The following is a 23,871-nucleotide window of genomic DNA, read 5'->3' as shown; positions in this document are numbered from 1 at the left end:
AGAGACACAGAGACAGATAGAGATAGAGACACAGAGACAGATAGAGATAGAGACACAGAGACAGATAGAAATAGAGACACAGAGACAGATAGAGATAGAGACACAGAGACCGATAGAGAAAGAGACACAGAGACAGATAGAGATAGAGATAGAGACACAGAGACAGATAGAGATAGAGAGACAGATAGAGATAGAGATAGAGATAGAGACACAGAGACAGATAGAGATAGAGAGACAGATAGAGATAGAGACACAGAGACAGATAGAGATAGAGACACAGAGACAGATAGAGACACAGAGACAGATAGAGTCACAGAGACAGATAGAGATAGAGACACAGAGACAGATAGAGATAGAGACACAGAGACAGATAGAGAGACAGATAGAGATAGAGAGACAGATAGAGATAGAGATAGAGATAGAGACACAGAGACAGATAGAGATAGAGAGACAGATAGAGATAGAGATAGAGACACAGAGACAGATAGAGATAGAGAGACAGATAGAGATAGAGATAGAGACACATAGACAGATAGAGATAGAGACACAGAGACAGATAGAGATAGAGACACAGAGACCGATGGAGATAGAGATAGAGACAGATAGAGATAGAGAGACAGATAGAGATAGATATAGAGACACAGAGACAGATAGAGACACAGAGACAAATAGAGACACAGAGACAGATAGAGATAGAGACACAGAGACGGATAGAGATAGAGACACAGAGACAGATAGAGATAGAGACACAGAGACAGATAGAGATAGAGACACAGAGACAGATAGAGATAGAGACACAGAGACAGATAGAGACACAGAGACGGATAGAGATAGAGACACAGAGACAGATAGAGATACAGAGACCGATAGAGACACAGAGACAGATAGAGATAGAGATAGAGATAGAGACACAGACCCAGATAGAGATAGAGACACAGAGACAGATAGAGACACAGAGACAGATAGAGATAGAGACACAGAGACAGATAGAGATAGAGACAAAGAGACAGATAGATATAGAGACACAGAGACAGATAGAGATACAGACACAGAGACAGATTGAGATAGAGACACAGAGACCGATAGAGATAGAGACACAGAGACAGATAGAGATAGAGACACAGAGACAGATAGAGATAGAGACAAAGAGACAGATAGAGACAAAGAGACAGATAGAGATAGAGACACAGAGACCGATAGAGACACAGAGACAGATAGAGACACAGAGACAGATAGAGATAGAGATACAGAGACCGATAGAGACACAGAGACAGATAGAGATAGAGACACAGAGACAGATAGAGATAGAGATAGAGACACAGAGACAGATAGAGATAGAGACACAGAGACAGATAGAGATAGAGACACAGAGACAGAGACAGATAGAGATAGAGACACAGAGACAGATAGAGATAGAGATAGAGACAGAGAGACAGATAGAGATAGCGAGACAGATAGAGATAGAGATAGAGACACAGAGACAGATAGAGATAGAGACACAGAGACAGATAGAGATAGAGACACAGAGACAGATAGAGATAGAGATAGAGACACAGAGACAGATAGAGATAGCGAGACAGATAGAGATAGAGATAGAGATAGAGACACAGAGACAGATAGAGACACAGAGACAGATAGAGATAGAGACACAGAGACAGATAGAGATAGAGACACAGAGACCGATAGAAATAGAGACACAGAGACAGATAGAGATAGAGACACAGAGACAGATAGAGATAGAGACACAGAGACAGATAGAGATAGAGACACAGAGACAGATAGAAATAGAGACACAGAGACAGATAGAGATAGAGATACAGAGACAGATAGAGATAGAGACGCAGAGACCGATAGAGAAAGAGACACAGAGACAGATAGAGATAGAGATAGAGACACAGAGACAGATAGAGATAGAGAGACAGATAGAGATAGAGATAGAGATAGAGACACAGAGACAGATAGAGATAGAGAGACAGATAGAGATAGAGACACAGAGACAGATAGAGATAGAGACACAGAGACAGATAGAGACACAGAGACAGATAGAGTCACAGAGACAGATAGAGATAGAGACACAGAGACAGATAGAGATAGAGACACAGAGACAGATGGAGAGACAGATAGAGATAGAGAGACAGATAGAGATAGAGATAGAGATAGAGACAGAGACAGATAGAGATAGAGAGACAGATAGAGATAGAGATAGAGACACAGAGACAGATAGAGATAGAGAGACAGATAGAGATAGAGATAGAGACACATAGACAGATAGAGATAGAGACACAGAGACAGATAGAGATAGAGACACAGAGACCGATAGAGATAGAGATAGAGACAGATAGAGATAGAGAGACAGATAGAGATAGAGATAGATATAGAGACACAGAGACAGATAGAGACACAGAGACAAATAGAGACACAGAGACAGATAGAGATAGAGACACAGAGACGGATAGAGATAGAGACACAGAGACAGATAGAGATAGAGACACAGAGACAGATAGAGATAGAGACACAGAGACCGATAGAGACACAGAGACAGATAGAGATAGAGATAGAGACACAGAGACAGATAGAGATAGAGACAGATAGAGATAGAGAGACAGATAGAGATAGAGATAGATATAGAGACACAGAGACAGATAGAGACACAGAGACAAATAGAGACACAGAGACAGATAGAGATAGAGACACAGAGACGGATAGAGATAGAGACACAGAGACAGATAGAGATAGAGACACAGAGACCGATAGAGACACAGAGACAGATAGAGATACAGAGACAGATAGAGATAGAGACACAGAGACCGATAGAGATAGAGACACAGAGACTGATAGAGATACAGAGACCGATAGAGGGGACAGATAGAGACACAGATAGAGGCGACAGATAGAGACACAGAGACAGATAGAGATAGAGACACAGAGACAGATAGAAATAGAGACACAGAGACAGATAGAGATAGAGACACAGAGACCGATAGAGATAGAGACACAGAGACCGATAGAGATAGAGACACAGAGACCGATAGAGATAGAGACACAGAGACCGATAGAGATAGAGACACAGAGACTGATAGAGATACAGAGACCGATAGAGGCGACAGATAGAGACACAGAGACAGATAGAGATAGAGATAGAGACAGATAGAAATAGAGACACAGAGACTGATAGAGACACAGAGACCGATAGAGACACAGAGACCAATAGAGATAGAGATAGAGACACAGAGACAGATAGAGACACAGAGACCGATAGAGACACAGAGACCAATAGAGATAGAGATAGAGACACAGAGACAGATAGAGATAGAGAGACAGATAGAGATAGAGATAGAGACACAGAGACAGATAGAGATAGAGATAGAGATAGAGACAGATAGAGATAGAGACACAGAGACAGATAGAGATAGAGATAGAGATAGAGACAGATAGAGATAGAGACACAGAGACAGATAGAGACACAGAGACTGATAGAGACACAGAGACCAATAGAGATAGAGATAGAGACACAGAGACAGATAGAGATACAGATACAGAGACAGATAGAGATAGAGATAGAGATAGAGACAGATAGAGATAGAGACACAGAGACAGATATAGATAGAGACACAGAGACAGATAGAGATAGAGACACAGAGACAGATAGAGACACAGAGACAGATAGAAATAGAGACACAGAGACAGAGAGAGACACAGAGACAGATAGAGATAGAGATAGAGATAGAGACAGATAGAAATAGAGACACAGAGACTGATAGAGACACAGAGACCCATAGAGATAGAGATAGAGACACAGAGACAGATAGAGACACAGAGACCGATAGAGATAGAGAGACAGATAGAGATAGAGACACAGAGACAGATAGAGATAGAGACACAGAGACAGATAGAGATAGAGACACAGAGACAGATAGAAATAGAGACACAGAGACAGATAGAGACACAGAGACAGATAGAGATAGAGACACAGAGACCAATAGAGATAGAGATAGAGACACAGAGACAGATAGAGATGGAGACACAGAGACAGATAGAGACACAGAGACAGATAGAGACACAGAGACAGATAGAGATAGAGACACAGAGACCAATAGAGATAGAGATAGAGACACAGAGACAGATAGAGATAGAGACACAGAGACAGATAGAGATAGAGACACAGAGACAGATAGAGACACAGAGACCGATAGAGATAGAGACACAGAGACAGATAGAGATAGAGATACAGAGACAGATAGAGATAGAGATAGAGACAGATAGAGATAGAGACACAGAGACAGATAGAGATAGAGACAAAGAGACAGATAGAGATAGAGACAAAGAGACAGATAGAGATAGAGACACAGAGACCGATAGAGACACAGAGACAGATAGAGATAGAGATAGAGATAGAGACAGATAGAGATAGAGACACAGAGACCGATAGAGATAGAGACACAGAGACAGATAGAGATAGAGACACAGAGACCGATAGAGATAGAGACACAGAGACAGATAGAGATAGAGACACAGAGACAGATAGAGATAGAGACACAGAGACCGATAGAGATAGAGACACAGAGACCGATAGAGATAGAGACACAGAGACAGATAGAAATAGAGACACAGAGACAGATAGAGACACAGAGACAGATAGAGATAGAGACACAGAGACAGAGATAGAGACACAGAGACAGATAGAGATAGAGACACAGAGACAGACAGAGATAGAGACACAGAGACCGATAGAAATAGAGACACAGAGACAGATAGAGATAGAGACACAGAGACAGATAGAGATAGAGACACAGAGACAGATAGAGATAGAGACACAGAGACCGATAGAGATAGAGACACAGAGACCGATAGAGACACAGAGACAGATAGAGATAGAGATAGAGACACAGAGACAGATAGAGATAGAGATAGAGACACAGAGACAGATAGAGATAGAGACACAGAGACCGATAGAGACACAGAGACAGATAGAGATAGAGACACAGAGACAGATAGAGATAGAGATAGAGATAGAGACACAGAGACAGATAGAGATAGAGATAGAGACACAGAGACAGATAGAGATAGAGACACAGAGACAGATAGAGATAGAGACACAGAGACAGATAGAGATAGAGATAGAGACACAGAGACAGATAGAGATAGAGATAGAGACACAGAGACAGATAGAGATAGAGACACAGAGACAGATAGAGATAGAGACACAGAGACAGATAGAGATAGAGACACAGAGACAGATAGAGATAGAGACACAGAGACCGATAGAGATAGAGACACAGAGACCGATAGAGACACAGAGACAGATAGAGATAGAGATAGAGACACAGAGACAGATAGAAATAGAGACACAGAGACAGATAGAGATAGAGACACAGAGACAGATAGAGACACAGAGACAGATAGAAATAGAGACACAGAGACAGATAGAGACACAGAGACAGATAGAGACACAGAGACAGATAGAGATAGAGACACAGAGACCGATAGAGATAGAGACACAGAGACCGATAGAGACACAGAGACAGATAGAGATAGAGACACAGAGACAGATAGAGACACAGAGACAGATAGAGATAGAGACACAGAGACAGATAGAGGCGACAGATAGAGACACAGAGACAGATAGAGATAGAGACACAGAGACAGATAGAGGCGACAGATAGAGACACAGAGACAGATAGAGATAGAGACACAGAGACCGATAGAGATAGAGACACAGAGACCGATAGAGACACAGAGACAGATAGAGATAGAGACACAGAGACAGATAGAAATAGAGACACAGAGACAGATAGAGGCGACAGATAGAGACACAGAGACAGATAGAGATAGAGACACAGAGACCGATAGAGATAGAGACACAGAGACCGATAGAGACACAGAGACAGATAGAGATAGAGACACAGAGACAAATAGAGATAGAGACACAGAGACAGATAGAGATAGAGACACAGAGACAGATAGAGATAGAGACACAGAGACAGATAGAGACACAGAGACCGACAGAGACACAGAGACAGATAGAGGCGACAGTAGAGACAGGGACAGACAGAGATAGAGACAAAAAGAAACAGACAGGGACAGACAGAGACAGAAAGAAACAGACAGGGACAGACAGGGGCAGAAAGAAACAGAGAGGCGGGGATAGAGGCAGGGACAGATAGAGGCAGGGACAGGTAGAGGCAGGGACAGATAGAGGCAGGGACAGATAGAGGCAAGGACAGAGGCAGAGAGGGAGACAGACAGATAGGGAGACAGACAGAGAGGGAGACAGACAGACAGAGAGGGAGACAGACAGACAGACAGAGAGGGAGACAGACAGACAGACAGAGAGGGAGACAGACAGACAGACAGAGAGGGAGACAGACAGACAGACAGAGAGGGAGACAGACAGACAGACAGAGAGGGAGACAGACAGACAGACAGACAGAGAGGGAGACAGACAGACAGAGAGGGAGACAGAGAGGGAGAGGGTCAGTGTGACCCTAAGGAAGTCACAATAAAGTTTTTTGAATCCTCCATTTTTTTAATACCTGTTTTGCCGCAATGGCATCTTGTGATGACGTCATACGCCGCACGCTGAGCCACAGGATTAAAGGATTACCTAGATGCAGTTGAGAGAACATCCCCTTGAAGAGGAGAGTGTCGAATGGCGGGAGCTTCGATAAAACTAAGGTTTGTGTCGGGAGGTTTTATAAGGATTGCGGAGTAAACTATGGAGATATAGACTTTAAATGTCTTGTTCACCGATGTGTTTGCAGATATTGCGGTGCCGATGGTTGGCGGCAAAATGTCACCTTAGTCCATAAGCTTGCTTGAGAAGGTATGCACGCAAATACTTTTATAACTCTTTACAGGTCAACTTGCTTTAGACAAACTTTGTAAAAGTGAATATCTTTGCTGTTTTAGTGCGAATTCAAAAACAAATTCCGTTTGGACGTGTGGCGCAGAGGATTCGTATTCTTGCTGTAAGCTGCCTTTTTGAAATTACAAGGGAGTGCACGTGGCCTTCAATATTCTGTTGTGATTTTGTGTCTGGCCCTTTTAAAGGTTATCATTAAGTATGGTGTATATTGTGTTACTTTCGATAGAACTACAAGGTTGAAGGACACTGTCTGGTCAACATTTGTGTGTGTCGGGTGCGCAAGGAAACATTTAAGGTACTTTTTACTCTGAAGATAGCTGAGGTGGCGGAGTATGATTGAAAGCGACATGTATATAATACAAGCACTTTGGTTTTATTTTCACAGCTCTTTTCCCCGGCTCCTGACGAGAACCCCTTTAATTATCTGTAGGGTTTGAAACACGTAGACCTGTTTGTGTTTGGCAAATTTAAGTATTATTAATAAAGAAGGTGTCAGGTTTATTTAAAAAAAAAAATAATCAAAAGGATTTTAGTACATAAACCTGAAGCTTATACTATTTTGCCATCATTTGCTGGGATTCTATCTATCCCCCTTCTATTTTTCTTTTTTATAAAATCTTTTCATCTCTTCTTTTGATTTTTTTCTACTATAACCTGTTTCTGATTTATTGTGGAAAAGTGGGCTTTTCTGTTATATTGAATCTGTGTTATATTGAATTTTGATTGATTTGGATAAATGTATATGGATGTAATTATATGTACAATGTAAATATTATTGTTAGGTCCTTTTGAAAATTGTTCTATTGTGTATCTAAAAATAAAAAGATTCCAAGAGTAGATTTAAAATATAAAATAAAAAGAAATCCATTTAAAATAATTTGAAAAATTATTTTCAATTACTATGAGTGGCACGAGTGATTGGTAGATTTGGTTGTACTAGTGGTATCAGCATTGGCTCATTTGTGTTTGGATTAGCCAGAACCTTGGCCTCTACATTAAGAAGAAATAAATGGCGGTACGACGCTTGCTGATCTGGAAGTCTACCAGGCTTGTGGAACACAACAATCTCTGCGTGTCTTCAATTGCAAGGCAGACGACCCTGCTCCCTGGCCTCCTCTACTAGTCTACAAAAGCGCGGCCCCAGCTGCAGAAAATATGGTTTAAAAAATTCACCTGGGAAGCCATTCGGTCCCGGGGCCTTTCCAGGCTGCATCTCACCCAGTGACACACCCAGTTCCTCTTCCGAGAGCGTAAGCGGGAGATCCAGCTCTTCACTTACTGCATCAGAAAGGGCCTTAGGTGGCAGGTCATCGAGGAGGCGACCAACTACAGCTGCGGGGAGGCATTTCCTGGGGGCATAAAGGTCTGCATAGTACATGGCAAAGCTTTCAGCAATAATGGAGGGGTCTGTGAGAGAGGACCCATCCGGGCCCAAAATGACTGGCAGGGCTTGGGAGTATATAACGACCTCTGGCATAACCTAGTCAGTAAATTGCTGGACTTATCTCCCCACTGGTAAATCCTACTGCGGGTCGCTAGCAACGCCTAACGGGCTTCGTCTAGAAGAAGATGGGCATATTCCTGCTGCCTCAACAGGAGTTGGCGGCGAGCCTGCTGATCTGCACTATCTCTACAGCGAGATTCCAATTCAAATTGCTTCACCTCCGCCTGGACGAGGGACTCCCTACACAATCTATGAGGTGCTGCACAAAAAGAAATGTCTACCCCCGGCGCGTGGGCTTCATCGCCTCCCAAAGGCAGTCAGCCCCTTCTACCGTCCCTACGTTAGATGTCAAACATTGGTCAATGGCACCATCCAGATGATCTCTATAGTCTTCTCTCTGGAGGTTCTATGCAGAGAGACGCCACCAAAACGGCTGCTGTGCCCGGCCCACACGTAACGTGAGAGTGGTCGGCGAGTGGTCCGATAGTCCACACGAAGAATATCGGCTGCAATCACTCTGTTATCTATTGCCCGGGGGGACAAAGATATAATCAAGGTGGGAGAAGGAGTCATGGACGGCCGACAGGTATGTATAGCCCTGCGCCGTCCCATGTAGCGGTCGCCAGGGGTCCACCCAATCCAGACCCGCCACCTGTGAATGTAACTTAGTATGCCTACCTGCGTCCAACGATCCCAGACCAGGTCTAGCACGTCACTTCAATCCCACCCACAACAGCCAGCCTATCAGGCATGTCTGTCCACAGGGTCATGAGTTTTTTCCCCCATGCCCAAAGAAAGGGGTCGGGGGGGCATATACATATCCCAGTACTATGGATTCAGTCCCTACCGTCCCCTGAAGAAATAAATACCTACCCTGCGTGTCCCTCCATGTCTTCATGTGTGTGTATGGAACCCGCCTATGGATCAGAATCGAAACTCCCCGGGACCCCCTCGCAAACCCGGAGTGAAATACATGAATGAAACCAAAGCGTTGAAAGCACAGCGCCTTAGTGCCCATACGATGTGTTTCTTGCAGCATGAGGACGTCTGAATGCATTCGCTTCGCCTGTTTGAGTGTAGCGCCTCACTTGATTTTGTCTAGCGCCCCCCTGACATTCCAACTCATCATTTGAAGGGTCCCAGAGGGATCCCGCTTATCACCAGAAGACACCGCCATGTGAAGGTTCGAAGTACAAATGTGGTCTAGACAAGAATATGTGGTCTGGATAAGGCGACTCTGAAGCAATGTAGGCCAGTGTGATCAAACAACAAAACCCCCTTCCCCCCCAAACATCCAAACAGCACCCCCCCACCCTATACCTCAAAAACAATGAAGTATCGTGAGTGGCAGACCCCAACGGGAGGTCGCCCCCCGTCAGTCAATGGATCCCCAACTTACAGCCCATTCTCAGCTAGCCCTTTCCCTGCCAACTGATGTGTTGCAGGGATATCGGCCCTCAATTGTTCTTACCCGGTCAAGGCAAACATATCAAAGAACTATTGGAATAAAGCGCCCCCCCAAGATTAGTCTGATGAGGTAGGCAGTTGCTGGGCTGATGCAGCTCGGGATGAGATGCCACACGACTGAGACCTTCACCTGGACCTGGAGCATCTGTTCCCCTCCCCCTCTGCGTAGGTTGTTTCCGCACCATCTCGCTCGACGAGGAATCAGAGTCCCTCCGGCGCGGTGCGTGTGGGCGAAGATGCACTGTCTCATCGGTCCATTGGAAGACCTCTTCCGGCGAGTCGAAAAAATGGGTGCGGGATCGATAGACCACCCACAGTCTGGCTGGGTAGCATAGGGCAAAGGGAAGTTTGAGCTCCCGGAGACGGGCCTTCGCTGCCATAAAAGACTGCAATCGTTGCTGAACCAGTTTAATATTGTTGGGGAAAATTAGGATACGTGCATTGTCAAACAGCAGTGGTTCCTTGGCCCAAGCCTGTTTCAGGACAGTGACCCCGGAGGGAGCCAACTCTCAAGCCACTAGGTGAGGAACCGCTCCATGCCACCCTCCTCGCACCCCTCCAGGAATCCAACGATGCGAATGTTGTTGCACCGAGCCCTCCCTTCAGCGTCTTGTACCCGGGATGCCAGCCCTCGTTGGATCGTCTCCAGTGAGGCTACTTGCTTCTGCAGGGTATCGACCACGTCTTCCACCCCAGAGAACCTCATATCCATAATCTGTGCCACCACGTTGCGTAAATCTTGTTGTAGCAACATGGCGGCGGATCCAACCGCCCCAATCTTGGCATCCAGGGCATATCTCGACTGGGTGATGGCGGCCATTAGGGCGGCATTGTCAGGCACGTCACTAGGCGCCCCCCTCCACCCCCCGGACACCACTACAGATGCCCCAGGGCCCGTGACCTTGTCTCTTGTACTTTGCTTGGATGATCCCCCACCCGGCCGGTCACTTGTCATGGCAAGTTCGACACATCCCTGTGGCAAAAAGTGTTGAGCCCGCCTCTTGCACAGCGTAGTCTGGATATTGTGGGACCCCAAAATGCCACTAGGGGATAGGTTGCTGCGTAGCTCTGTTACGTGGATTCACCCCAATGCAAGAGGCTGGTATCCATCAGGGGGGGTCCTCTCCAGTCAGTCTGGCCTGACTGCCGATCACAGGGTTGGAAATAGGATGAGGAGAAGGTGACCTCAGGAACCCCACACAACCAAGGGCCACTGATAAGGACACCACTCACCTGGTCCGCTCGCAATCCAAAAGTCCACTACAAGTGCCTTTCCCAGCCGAGAGCGCGGGGTCCCACTATAATCCCTCTAGCGCCTCCACACAGTGTACAGATGGCGTCACTGCAGCCTTAACCGTGTACTCGGGGACCTTGTGGCGAGCTCGTGTGGCCCGACCGACCACCAAGGCGAGCCGGCTGCTCCTCAGAGGAGGTATGTGTGTTGGTCAGTCCCTCACCAGGGGTCCCAAGAAAGCACAGGAGGCGCCCGTCCCAAACTCCAAAGGCAGGGTTCCAAATACGACCCCACAATGCAGCTGGCCCCCAACACAGGACCTCGGGTGGCAGAGGGGAGATATGCCTGAGAGGCCCCGCACCAGGCACCGGCAGGACCACAGATTCTCGCCCGTATAATGGCCACCGCTCCCTCAAGTAGTTGGCAGATGACACCCGCGGCTAAACACAGCCGCTGATCGTTGGTACATAGTTCCCAAAGGGAGGGGGTCAGCCGGAGGGCACATTCTGGTCACCAGGGAAAGCCACCCAGGGGGGCCACCACTCCTGCGATCTTCCACTGGGGCCCACGTGACCTGATAGACCTCCTGTGTGAGCCCAGGGGGAAGGGAGCGCACAGCAGGGCCTCGACCCGGGGAAGCCACTATCACTGGCTCTTGATCAATCCTAGTGCGGCGATGTTTAGCCCCCGGCCCAGCAAGGCCCAGCACAGTCTGGCGCTCTGGCCTCCGCCGCAGGCCACCTGATCCCAGCGAAGACAGGCCCGAAGCAAAATGGAAAACAAGACTTATAAGTGTGGAATATGGACATGATACCAACAAAGAAATTCATCCTTTTCTGTAGACTGGATGGGAGTATATGAAGTAATATCATATTGGATTTATGGGTACAGCTTTTTCCCAGCACTGACGGAGTTGGTGTATGATACTATGAAATGGGATTATGGATAAAATGACAACATAGGGATCCTTCAATTATGTTTATCAATATACTGAGGCTCAATATTAGGTTTTGCAGTAGAAAGAGGATTGAATATGGTGACCATTGGGGATGCAGGAGTGAAATTATCTGGGTACCTTTGTCACCAGAGATCTAACAGGTTCAGACTCTTAATATAGTCTAACATGACTCTGGACATTCGCGGCTTATTCTGTTTATGAGTACGAGATGTAGAGTCTAGCTCCAGAGTCATAAGAAAATTATTGAAAACTCACCCTAATCAATTTCTCTGGATGGTCAACAATATCGGAGATCTGCATCTATCATATTTAGACCGAATAAGACAGATTACAAGATTACTTGAGACCAAGATATAGAGAGCTGGGCCTTATTTTAATATTCTTTAAGATATTTTCTCAGTGAAGGGGGAGGTGTAATGGCTGCCTTACTCAGACCTCATGCCTCTAATGTGGATTGACATTATTATTTATTTTTGGTGATAGTGGCATGAGCAGTGCTTCTTCTTGCTAAGCCTCAGCCATTCTTGTAAATCTTTCATTGAGTCTCCTGGATTAAGACCACATTTTGAGGGTGTTGTTTAACAAATTGAGCAACAACCCGTCATGATTTTATTTTCAAGGCAGTAGACAAGAGAATAGTTAATCAATTAGGCGTGTTCTCTGATTTGTCATTATGAACCCATATTAATGCCAAGACTCGCTGTGTAGAGAGTGTAGCTTTGTATCATGCATCGGGAACATTAATATCAGCATTTTCCCATTTGTAACAATTCTCTTTGCCACATTTACAGTACTTCCTTAGTGCACAACCACTGCCATCCCAACTTGTGGAAAGGTCTGCTGCCCACTCCCATCCTTAGTACACTTATCTAAACTGCAACAATTTAAACATCACCCCAACAAAAATCTGATAAAGAGCTCCACTCTGGTGTAATTCTTTCCAGTGCTCCCTCCTCTACACTACTTACAGGTGATGGGGACAGAGGTTGTGTCAACCAATACCAAGTGACCCATCCCTTTTGGTGGCTTGCTATCATTTTGACCAGTGTCTTAAGAGCCAGGAGGACTCTTCTTTCAAGTACATCCACTAATCAATTCAGTTTTATTGTCAGCAAGGGGTGTACACAGTTCAGCTGTGGTCCATTTACGTCCATCACCAGTCATCTCTGGGTGTGGTATGGTTAGCCTGTAATCATGTTAGGTGATCTTCCCTCTCGTCACTTCGTGGAATCTATTTTTCTCTATGCCTCTTTTCGTCTCTGTCCTGGAGTCTTCATCGACATCTTAGGCGTCATCTGTTCTAGGTAGTTATTGGGCCCTGGAGTGAAGTGAGGGTGATCACCCCACTCATCTCCAGGTTAGTCCACCATCTGGGGTGAGTTTGACACTCTTTGGCCCTCATAGTCTGGGTGCCAGAGGAGACCTGCACTCTATTACAGGCAGTGTCATTCTGCAGCCGGTGTCTTTCCTCAAACCATGTCAAGGAAACTACTGGTGTTTCAAAGACATTTTGACCTGGAATATCACCTTCACTTTGACAGGGCACAGTAGCATATTTTTTAGTCCCAAGGACCTCGTTATTTTGCTTGATGGGGTTGTAGGTTTTTGTTGTTTCTGACCAATGGTGGTATAATATGGGAATACCATTATTCTATAGGAGTCAAGTAGTGTCTCCCCTTTTGCTCTAGTCTTACAAAGAATAAGCTCTCGGTCCCGATAGTTGGGGAATCATACTATCACCGGCCTCGGAGGGGCCATTGGGGGAGGCTTACTAATCATCACCCTTTACAATGTTTCTAAAAAAAAGCAGGAGGAAAGATTTGAGCTCTATCAAGAAGAGCCGGATTTTCAAGAAATCCGCTGATTTCAATCCCTCTGTATTTTTCATGTTTTATTAGAAGCCTTTCCTGTTTAACTAAAGAAACGTTGATCAGGTTGTATTGAATACACCAAAGGAACATAAAACGAGGCCCACGTGTGGCCTGTGTCATTTATTTGATATAACTGTACTGAATACACCGAAGCAAAGCAACGCGAGACCAGTGTGTGTTCTTAACCATTTGTTTATGTAAACAAACTTAGAGAGAGATACACTTCCTCTAGTGGTATTGACAATAGTGATTATATGAAATGTATGCTTTTCTCCCCACCAGAACCATTGTTCTTATATACTCAGACATGTGCCATGGTCACTTCTCAATACAAACGTCAGATAACATACTACTGGAACTTTGGTTTAGCGTATGTTTGCCGGAAACTATAAACTTTCTGATCTACATAGTATTTCATACAGATCAACCACAGGAGGGAGGTCTTGAGTGACTGTGCAATAAAAGTATGACACCATTTAAACTGGAATGTTTCCTCTACAAAGACCAGATTACTAAATGTTCTATTATGGGCACATCTGCAGTAGAATCTATGACCGTATGAACATTGAAGACTGCTACACCCCAAGTGCCAACTCAGATGAACCAAATAACAGTGGTTGGCACTGGCTAGTAATATTTCTAGCAAAAGAGAATTCTGTGCGAATTCTATATGTCAATCTTAAAAATGAAATATCAGACAGAATATTATTTCACAATAAAAGGTCTGATTAATGGGGTGCAAACACTTTCGCCATTTGAGCTCCTCACTTTTGGGGAGATTATAGTGGGTTGGGTAAATGTCTGAGATGCCTCTGACAGCAAGTAGTTCAAAGTAATATTATGAATTTTTGGGGAAACTATTTTGGATTCCAGAACGAAGCAGCCTGCTGAACATTCCAAGCACAGCATCCACAGAGACAAATGACCCCATCTGACAATCCATTGCCCAAGTATCTGCCTGATGAAAATTCCAAGCACAGCACCCACATAGAGACAAATGACCCTCAGCTGACAATCCACTGCCTAAGTATCTGCCTGATGAACATTCCGAGCACAGCATCAACATAGAGACAAATGACCCCAGCTGACAATCCACTGCCTAAGTATCTGCCTGATGAACATTCCAAGCTCAGCATCCACATAGAGGCCAATGACCCCCAGCCGACAATCCACTGCCTAAGTATCTAGCTGATGAACATTCCGAGCACAGCATCCACATAGAGACAAATGACCCCTAGCTCTCAATCCACTGCCTAAGTATCTGCCTGATGATCATATTGGGCACAGCATCCACAGAGACAAATGACCCCATCTGACAATCCACTGCCTAAGTATCTGCCTGATGAACATTCCAAGCACAGCATCCACATAGAGACAAATGACCCCCAGCCGACAATCCACTGCCTAAGTATCTATCTGATGAACATTCCGAGCACAGCATCCACATAGAGACAAATGACCCCAGCTGACAATCCATGCCTAAGTATCTGCCTGATGAACATTCCAAGCTCAGCATCCACATAGAGACAAATGACCCCCGCTGACAATCCACTGTCTAAGTATCTGCCTGATGAAAATTCCAAGCACAGCACCCACATAGAGACAAATGACCCTCAGCTGACAATCCACTGCCTAAGTATCTGCCTGATGAACATTCCGTGGTACAAAAGGGGGTGGTGATGGACGGAGCATCTGAACCAATCAAACACTCACACCCAGTCAACAGATCTGGGTTTAATCCATCACCGTTCTTTAGCCCACTCTGCCACCCCAGTTCAGACATGGCCATATGCAAATCAGTCTGACCCTGTGCCTCATGGGAACAGTCCAGCCCGAACTGCCAAGCCATGCCTTCCCTGGACCGGAAACAAGCTTCCGGGGACCGGTTTCTGTCATTTCAGCCGTCTTCAGCCCGGCTTGTTTGAATCCAGTGGCAAAGTGAGCAAGGGACTCACGTCTGAGCATACCCTGCCAACTTATGGCGAACAAAGTGGTACAAAAGAGGGTGGTGATGTAAGGAGCATCTGAACCAATCAAACACTCACACCCTGTCAACAGATCTGGGTTTAATCCATCACCGTTCTTTAGCCCACTCTGCCACCCCAGTTCAGACATGGCCATATGCAAATCAGTCTGACCCTGTGCCTCATGGGAACAGTCCAGCCCGAACTGCCAAGCCATGCCTTCCCTGGACCGGAAACAAGTTTCCGGGGACCGGTTTCTGGCATTTCAGCCGCCTTCAGCCCGGCTTGCTTGAATCCAGTGGCAGAGTGAGCAAGGGACTCACGTCTGAGCATACCCTGCCAAGTTATGGCGAACAAAGTGGTACAAAAGGGGGTGGTGATGGACAGAGCATCTGAACCAATCAAACACTCACACCCAGTCAACAGATCTGGGTTTAATCCATCACCGTTCTTTAGCCCACTCTGCCACCCCAGTTCAGACATGGCCATATGCAAATCAGTCTGACCCTGTGCCTCATGGGAACAGTCCAGCCCGAACTGCCAAGCCATGCCTTCCCTGGACCGGAAACAAGCTTACGGGGACCGGTTTCGGGCATTTCAGCCGTCTTCAGCCCTGCTTGCTTGAATCCAGTGGCAAAGTGAGCAAGGGACTCACGTCTGAGCATACCCTGCCAACTTATGGCGAACAAAGTGGTACAAAAGGGGGTGGTGATGGACGGAGCACCTGAACCAATCAAACACTCACGCCCAGTCAACAGATCTGGGTTTAATCCATCACCGTTCTTTAGCCCACTCTGCCACCCCAGTTCAGACATGGCCATATGCAAATCAGTCTGACCCTGTGCCTCATGGGAACAGTCCAGCCCGAACTGCCAAGCCATGCCTTCCCTGGACCAGAAACAAGCTTCCGGGGACCGGTTTCTGGCATTTCAGCCGTCTTCAGTCCGGCTTGCTTGAATCCAGTGGCAAGGTGAGCAAGGGACTCACGTCTGAGCATACCCTGCCAACTTATGGCGAACAAAGTGGTACAAAAGGGGGTGGTGATGGACGGAGCATCTGAACAAATCAAACACTCACACCCAGTCAACAGATCTGGGTTTAATCCATCACCGTTCTTTAGCCCACTCTGCCACCCCAGTTCAGACATGGCCATATGCAAATCAGTATGACCCTGTGCCTCATGGAACAGTCCAGCCCGAACTGCCAAGCCATGCCTTCCCTGGACCGGAAACAAGCTTCCGGGGACCGGTTTCTGGCATTTCAGCCGTCTTCAGCCCGGCTTGCTTGAATCCAGTGGCAAAGTGAGAAAGGGACTCACGTCTGAGCATACCCAGCCAACTTATGGTGAACAAAGTGGTACAAAAGGCGGTGGTGATGGATGGAGCATCTGAACCAATCAAACACTCACACCCAGTCAACAGATCTGGGTTTAATGCATCACCGTTCTTTAGCCCACTCTGCCACCCCAGTTCAGACATGGCCATATGCAAATCAGTCTGACCCTGTGCCTCATGGGAACAGTCCAGCCCGAACTGCCAAGCCATGCCGTCCCTGGATCGGAAACAAGCTTCCAGGGACCGTTTCTGGCATTTCAGCCGTCTTCAGCCCAGCTTGCTTGAATCCAGTGGCAAAGTGAGCAAGGGACTCACGCCTGAGCATACCCTGCCAATTTATGGCGAACAAAGTGGTACAATAGGGGGTGGTGATGGACGGAGCATCTGAACCAATCAAACACTCACACCCAGTCAACAGATCTGGGTTTAATCCAGCACCGTTCTTTAGCCCACTCTGCCACCCCAGTTCAGACATGGCCAACTGCAAATCAGTCTGACCCTGTGCCTCATGGAAACAGTCCAGCCCGAACTGCCAAGCCATGCCTTCCCTGGACCGGAAACAAGCTTCCGGGGACCGGTTTCTGGCATTTCAGCCGTCTTCAGCCCGGCTTGCTTGAATCCAGTGGCAAAGTGAGCAAGGGACCCACGTCTGAGCATACCCTGCCAATTTATGGTGAACAAAGTGGTACAAAAGGGGGTGGTGATGCACGACTCACACCCAGTCAACAGATCTGGGTTTAATCCATCACCGTTCTTTAGCCCACTTTGCCACCCCAGTTCAGACATGGCCATATGCAAATCAGTCTGACCCTGTGCCTCATGGGAACAGTCCAGCCCGAACTGCCAAGCCATGCCTTCCCTGGACCGGAAACAAGCTTCCGGGGACTGTTTCTGGCATTTCAGCCGTCTTCAGCCCGGCTTGCTTGAATCCAGTGGCAAAGTGAGCAAGGGACTCATGTCTGAGCATACCCTGCCAATTTATGGCGAACAAAGTGGTACAAAAGGGGGTGGTGATGGACGGAGCATCTGAACCAATCAAACACTCACACCCAGTCAACAGATCTGGGTTTAATCCATCACCGTTCTTTAGCCCACTCTGCCACCCCAGTTCAGACATGGCCATATGCAAATCAGTCTGACCCTGTGCCTCAGGGGAACAGTCCAGCCCGAACTGCCAAGCCATGCCTTCCCTGGACCGGAAACAAGCTTCCGGGGACCGGTTTCTGGCATTTCAGCCGTCTTCAGCCTGGCTTGATTCAAGCAAGCCGGGCTGAAGACGGCTGGAATGCCAGAAACTGGTCCTCGGAAGCTTGTTTCCGGTCCAGGGAAGACATGGCTTGGCAGTTCGGGCTGGACTGTTCCCATGAGGCACAGGGTCAGACTGATTTGCATATAGCCATGTCTGAACTGGGGTGGCAGAGTGGGCTAAAGAACGGTGATGGATTAAACCCAGATCTGTTGACAGGGTGTGAGTGTTTGATTGATTCAGATGCTCCGTCCATCACCACCCCCTTTTGTACCGCTGATGAACATTCCGAGCACAGCATCCACATAGAGACAAATGACCCCAGCTAACAATCTCCTGCCTAAGTATCTGCCTGATGAACATTCTAAGTTCAGCATCCACATAGAGACAAATGACCCCAGCTGACAATCCACTGCCTAAGTATCTGCCTGATGAACATTCCAAGCCAGCATCCACATAGAGACAAATGACCCCAGCTGACAATCCACTGCCTAAGTATCTGCCTGATGAAAATTCCAAGCACAGCATCCACAAAGAGTCAAATGACCCTCAGCTGACAATCCACTGCCTAAGTATCTGCCTGATGAACATTCTAAGCTCAGCATCCACATAGAGACAAATGACCCCAGCTGACAATCCACTGCCTAAGTATCTACCTGATGAAAATTCCAAGCACAGCACCCACATAGTCAAATGACCCTCAGCTGACAATCCACTGCCTAAGTATCTGCCTGATGAACATTCCAAGCTCAGCATCCACATAGAGACAAATGACCCCCAGCCGACAATCCACTGCCTATGTATCTATCTGATGAACATTCCGAGCACAGCATCTGCATAGAGACAAATGACCCCCAGCCGACCATCCACTGCCTAAGTATCTGCCTGATGAACATTCCGAGCACAGCATCTGCATAGAGACAAATGACCCCTCAGCCGACCATCCACTGCCTAAGTATCTGCCTGATGATCATATTGAGTACAGCATCCACACAGAGGCAGTGGATTGTCAGATGGGGTCATTTGTTTAAGTATCTGCCTGATGAACTTTCCGAGCACAGCATCCACATAGGGACAAATGACCCCTCAGCTGACAATCCACTGCCTAACTATCTGTCTGTTTCCTTGCAGACTTGGCATTGCCAGAGTGAAAGCAAAGTCCAGCACCAAACATTCTGTGGCCTGGCTGATGGAGTATACGTGTTGTTTAAGAGACCAGAACTGGTGGTATGAAATGTTTTTTGCATATAAAAGATGTATAGGTGCACCTCGGGTTAGGCTTTTGACTTTAGGCCTCTTGTTGATTTAAGTGTGGGTTCAATATGATTTTTGGGTTTCATTATGCCTTGCTAACAGCATGGATAGCGAAGCAGAGCATCATATTTTTTGAGTGTGGGGAGCTGATAGAGGAAAGTATGGGAATTTAGAAAATAAATAGCTTTTGAGTCCCCCAGAGGGCTTCTGAGCTGTGGGGAGTCATTTGTTGGCAACTAACTCTTCGATTAGCCTTGCAGAAACAAAAGTACATGTGTGTCCAGGCAATGTAAACCATTTGTAGTGCGCTCAGGGTCTGAAACATGGAGTCATTAATCCCAATGTTAATGAAAATGTCTATATATTGGTTTCATGTTTTTTGCGTGTCAAGAGTAAAACAAACCCAAAACTAGCCTCCAGCTTGTGGGTTGAACATGTGCTAGTTTTTCAACATGCGGTTTTAATTACGTCTTGCTAGTACGCTTGAGAGTGAACTATAGTGTTGTATGTTTGGTTACAGAGAGCTAACAGACCAATGTATGATTTAGCAGTTTTGGACATTACGAAAAAAAAGCAATCATCAACCCCAACGTGGATGGGAGTACTTACCTAAGGAGGAGGAGTCTCAACAATGCTGAAAGTAGACAAAGACTTGCATAGGAAGAAGAGAGGAAAACGTAGAATCAGCATAAAGACTGACAAACAGGGAAAGACGGAACAATTAGAAGACAGAAAAAACAATACAGAGGGATGACACGGAGAGGAAAAACCAACAAAGGACTATAAGGTTCTCTCATTCTGGCAATCTTTGACCCCCAGACCTGGGAAGCGGAGGACAACCAACGAGGAGTCGACTCACAAGAGGATACCCTGCTGCTCAGGGAACACGATGAGGAGCTCCGGCACATATGTCAGCCAGGAGGAATCAAAGCTGAGGAGCTCTGTTGGAGGGAAGAGCACCAACGAGGAGTCGACTCACAGAGGAGGATACCCTGCTGCACAAGGAACACAGAGGAGCTCCAGCACGGAGGACAGTCAGGAAGAATCGAAACCAAGGAGCTGCTGTTGGAGGGAGGAGGACCTTGGAGCCAAGGGGCAGACCTAGAAATACAGGTAAATGACAGAGATGGAAGCCTGCACTCCACCTGGAAACACTGTGGCCCCACCATGGTTCTGATGAGGACCAGGTGCGTGACAGAGGTAGTTCGGGGAAGGAACTGGTAGGCAAGAGTACAAGCATAGAGGCTGGTGCGGAGTCCAAGGAGAACAACCGGGGTCAAAACCATGACAATCGTGCATTTATGACCCTCAAATCTCCTGGGTTTCTTTTCTTTTAGAAGCAAGTCTTGATGGCCAAACTAAGTGCCTTATTCTTGTGATGGATAAGAAAGTGTGAAGGGCTAAGAAACATAGCAGAAGAAAGGATAAAACAGGAGAAACAAAGAGGAAGAAATTCAGGCAGACCTTAGAAAGCAGAACAGGCTGGAAAAGATATAGGGCTATATGTAGGTAAATCAGATTTACCGATTCATAAATACTGAATTTTACCGATTCGGTATTCATGAATCGGTAAATCTGATGTAGGTAATTATTCGGTAACACATACCGAATCAGTAGGATTCGATATTTACCGATTCGATAATTACCGAATCGGTATTTGCCATATGGCAAATACCGATTCGGTAATTACCGAAACGGTAAAAATACCGAATTGCCAAGGGGAACAGGGTGTCACTTTGACACCCTGTTGCACCCCTGTTTCTGGCTTGTGTGCCATGTGACACACATACATGCCCTTAGGGCAGGTATGTGTACCACATGGCACAGGTGTACATGCACAGATGTGCATGTACACAGGAATTCGTTATTTACCACCCAATACTATTGGGTGGTAAATAACGCATTTTTAAGGGCCTGTGGCACTGTTTACTGTGCCACCTACATATTGATTTACAGAATCGGTAAATTTACCGATTCGGTATTTTACCGATTCTGTAAATTTACCGAATCGGTAAATTTACCGATTCTGTAAATCAAAGGCCCCCTACATTACAAAACCCAAATACCTTTCGATAACGGCCGAAATCGGCCGTTACCGACCGGTATTTGGTCTCCTACATCTGGCCCATAGTTGGGAAGAACAGCAATAGATCCATTGGATCTCCAATAATCGAGATTTTTATTTTTTATTTGACCTGTGTTAAAATGACACTTACCTTTAATCTGGGGACATTGGAGGTGGCGCCTCCGCCGCTCTCTGGAGCTAAGAAGGAGTCTGCAGGGCCAAATCCTAGGGAGAGTAGAAGAAAGAATCCTATTAGATCTTTACTGACTTTTCAAAGAATTTGAGCCTGTATGATGAATGGAGAACAATAAAACAGTTACTCAGAAAGCCGTGTAATTGACCTGGGTTACTGTATTTAAACAAACAAAACAGAGACCGAAAAATTAATATGCAGAGTCCCTCAGCCTCACCCTTTTGAACATGTACATGACACTACTCGCCAACATCATCACTGTCTTTTCCTACAGTGATCACACACAACTCATCTTTTCCCTGATGGCCAAAACAACCACAGCCAGAACTAACTTCTCAAACTGCATGACCATGAAAGCAGACTGGATGCAAACCAACGGCCTGCAGGTCAACTCTGACGAGACAGAAGTACTGGTCTTTGACATCAAGACCTCCCCAATGGACTCCACCTGGTGGCCATCAAAGATAGGACCAAACCGCGCACCCACAGACCACGCAAGTAATCTAGGATCATCCTTTTCAGCATGGCCGCTCAAGTCAAAGCAATGTGCACCTAATGCTTCCACTTCCTACTCATGTTGTGAAAAAATCTTCAAATGGATGTCTCGGAACACATGAAGCAGTATTACAATAAGTGCCCTGGGGGCGCAATGGACGTTTGCGCCTCCTTTGCGCGACCCTGGGGCAATTTGGTATCATAGAAGGTGGTGCAGACGCTTGTGTGTTCCCTTCTATAATACCGATAGCGCTGACACACATAAAGCGTCAGCGCTACCTTCAGAGGGTGTTTCCTCATTTGCATAGTAGCTTGCCCTATGCAAATGAGGGAATTCCTTTGACTCTGCGCTTGCGGCGTAATACAGAAGCACGCGCAGAGTCAAAGGAGCCCTCAGGAGGTGCACGGACAGTGCGCCATTTTAAAGGTGGCGCACTGTCAGTGCGCCTCTTGACAGCAGCCCTCTGCAGTGGCTAGAGGGGGTCCCATGGACCCCCCAGACATCCCCCTGCAGGCGGCTGCTGTCACTGACTGCACCCGCTTGCAAGGGGAGCTCTATTCCTGTGTAAAAGTGCAGGCGGGTGCCACCTGCACTGTGAAAACACGGAGCAGCTGCTCCATACTCACACATGAATGCGCTGCCACAGGAGAGGTGGGAGGGGAGAGGCTGCCACAGGAGAGGTGGGAAGGGTCGAGGCTCAACAGGAGAGGTGGGAGGGGAAGAGGCCGCACAGGAGAGGAGGGAGGGGAGAGTCTGCAGAGGAGAGGTGGGAGGGGAGAGGCTGCACAGGAGAGGAGGGAGGGGAGAGGCCGCACATGAGAGGTGGGTGGGGAGAGGCCGAGGCCGCACAGGAGAGGTGGAGGGGAGAGGCTGCACAGCAGAGGTGGGAAGGGAGAGGCTGCACAGGAGAGGTGGGAGGGGAGAGGCCGAGGCCGCACAGGAGAGGTGGGAGGGGAGAGGCCGAGGCTGCACAGGAGAGGTGGGAGGGGAGAGGCCGAGGCCGCACAGGAGAGGTGGGAGGGGAGAGGTGGGAGATGAGATGTGAAGGGGCTGCAGGTGGGGGTTGGGTCGTGGCTTGAAGTGGGGAGTTGAGGTTGTCAAGAAGCGGGGAGCGGAGGGTGGACGGGAAGACTCCTACCTGCAAAGACACCTGCTCAGAGCCCTCTCTCCTTCAGCCTGGGACAGTGAAGATGACAATCTGAGGCGGGGGTGATGTTCGGGGTCAGAGGGTGAAGGTCACCGCACAGACAGAGGATCCTTCCACCCCTAAAGCTGCGTGAGCCGAGGAAGAGGCCGGGATTGACTGCATTCACTGCTGGTGCTGTCTCTGCCCTCGCTGACCTGGAAGAGAAAATCACAGGCCACAGGGCTGAGTGTAACTAAAAGAGAAAATAGACTAAACTTAGTCCACAAATGCCATTAACATCAGCTTGAGCGCAGAAGTATTTCTCAGTTCCTGTTTAAGACTCTTACTTTTTAA

General features: G+C 47.0%; 1 protein-coding gene across 3 annotated transcripts in view; it reads right to left on the bottom strand.

Moving 5' to 3' along the window:
- Positions 1–23,871, bottom strand: part of LOC144772298 (uncharacterized) — a 92,071-nt gene that overhangs the window by 10,935 nt on the left and 57,265 nt on the right. For all 3 annotated transcript variants that reach the window (XR_013599710.1, XM_078656525.1, XM_078656526.1), the window contains 2 exons: positions 23,530–23,732; positions 21,854–21,927 (listed from right to left, as the gene is read on the bottom strand). The gene's annotated coding sequence lies outside the window, so the exon portion shown is untranslated. The remainder of the gene's footprint in view (positions 1–21,853; positions 21,928–23,529; positions 23,733–23,871) is intronic.

This window comes from Lissotriton helveticus, chromosome 8 (assembly GCF_964261635.1).
Source record: "Lissotriton helveticus chromosome 8, aLisHel1.1, whole genome shotgun sequence".
NCBI lineage: Eukaryota > Metazoa > Chordata > Amphibia > Caudata > Salamandridae > Lissotriton > Lissotriton helveticus.
Note: the sequence above shows the minus strand (reverse complement) of the source record. Positions and strands in the feature narration are given on the sequence as shown.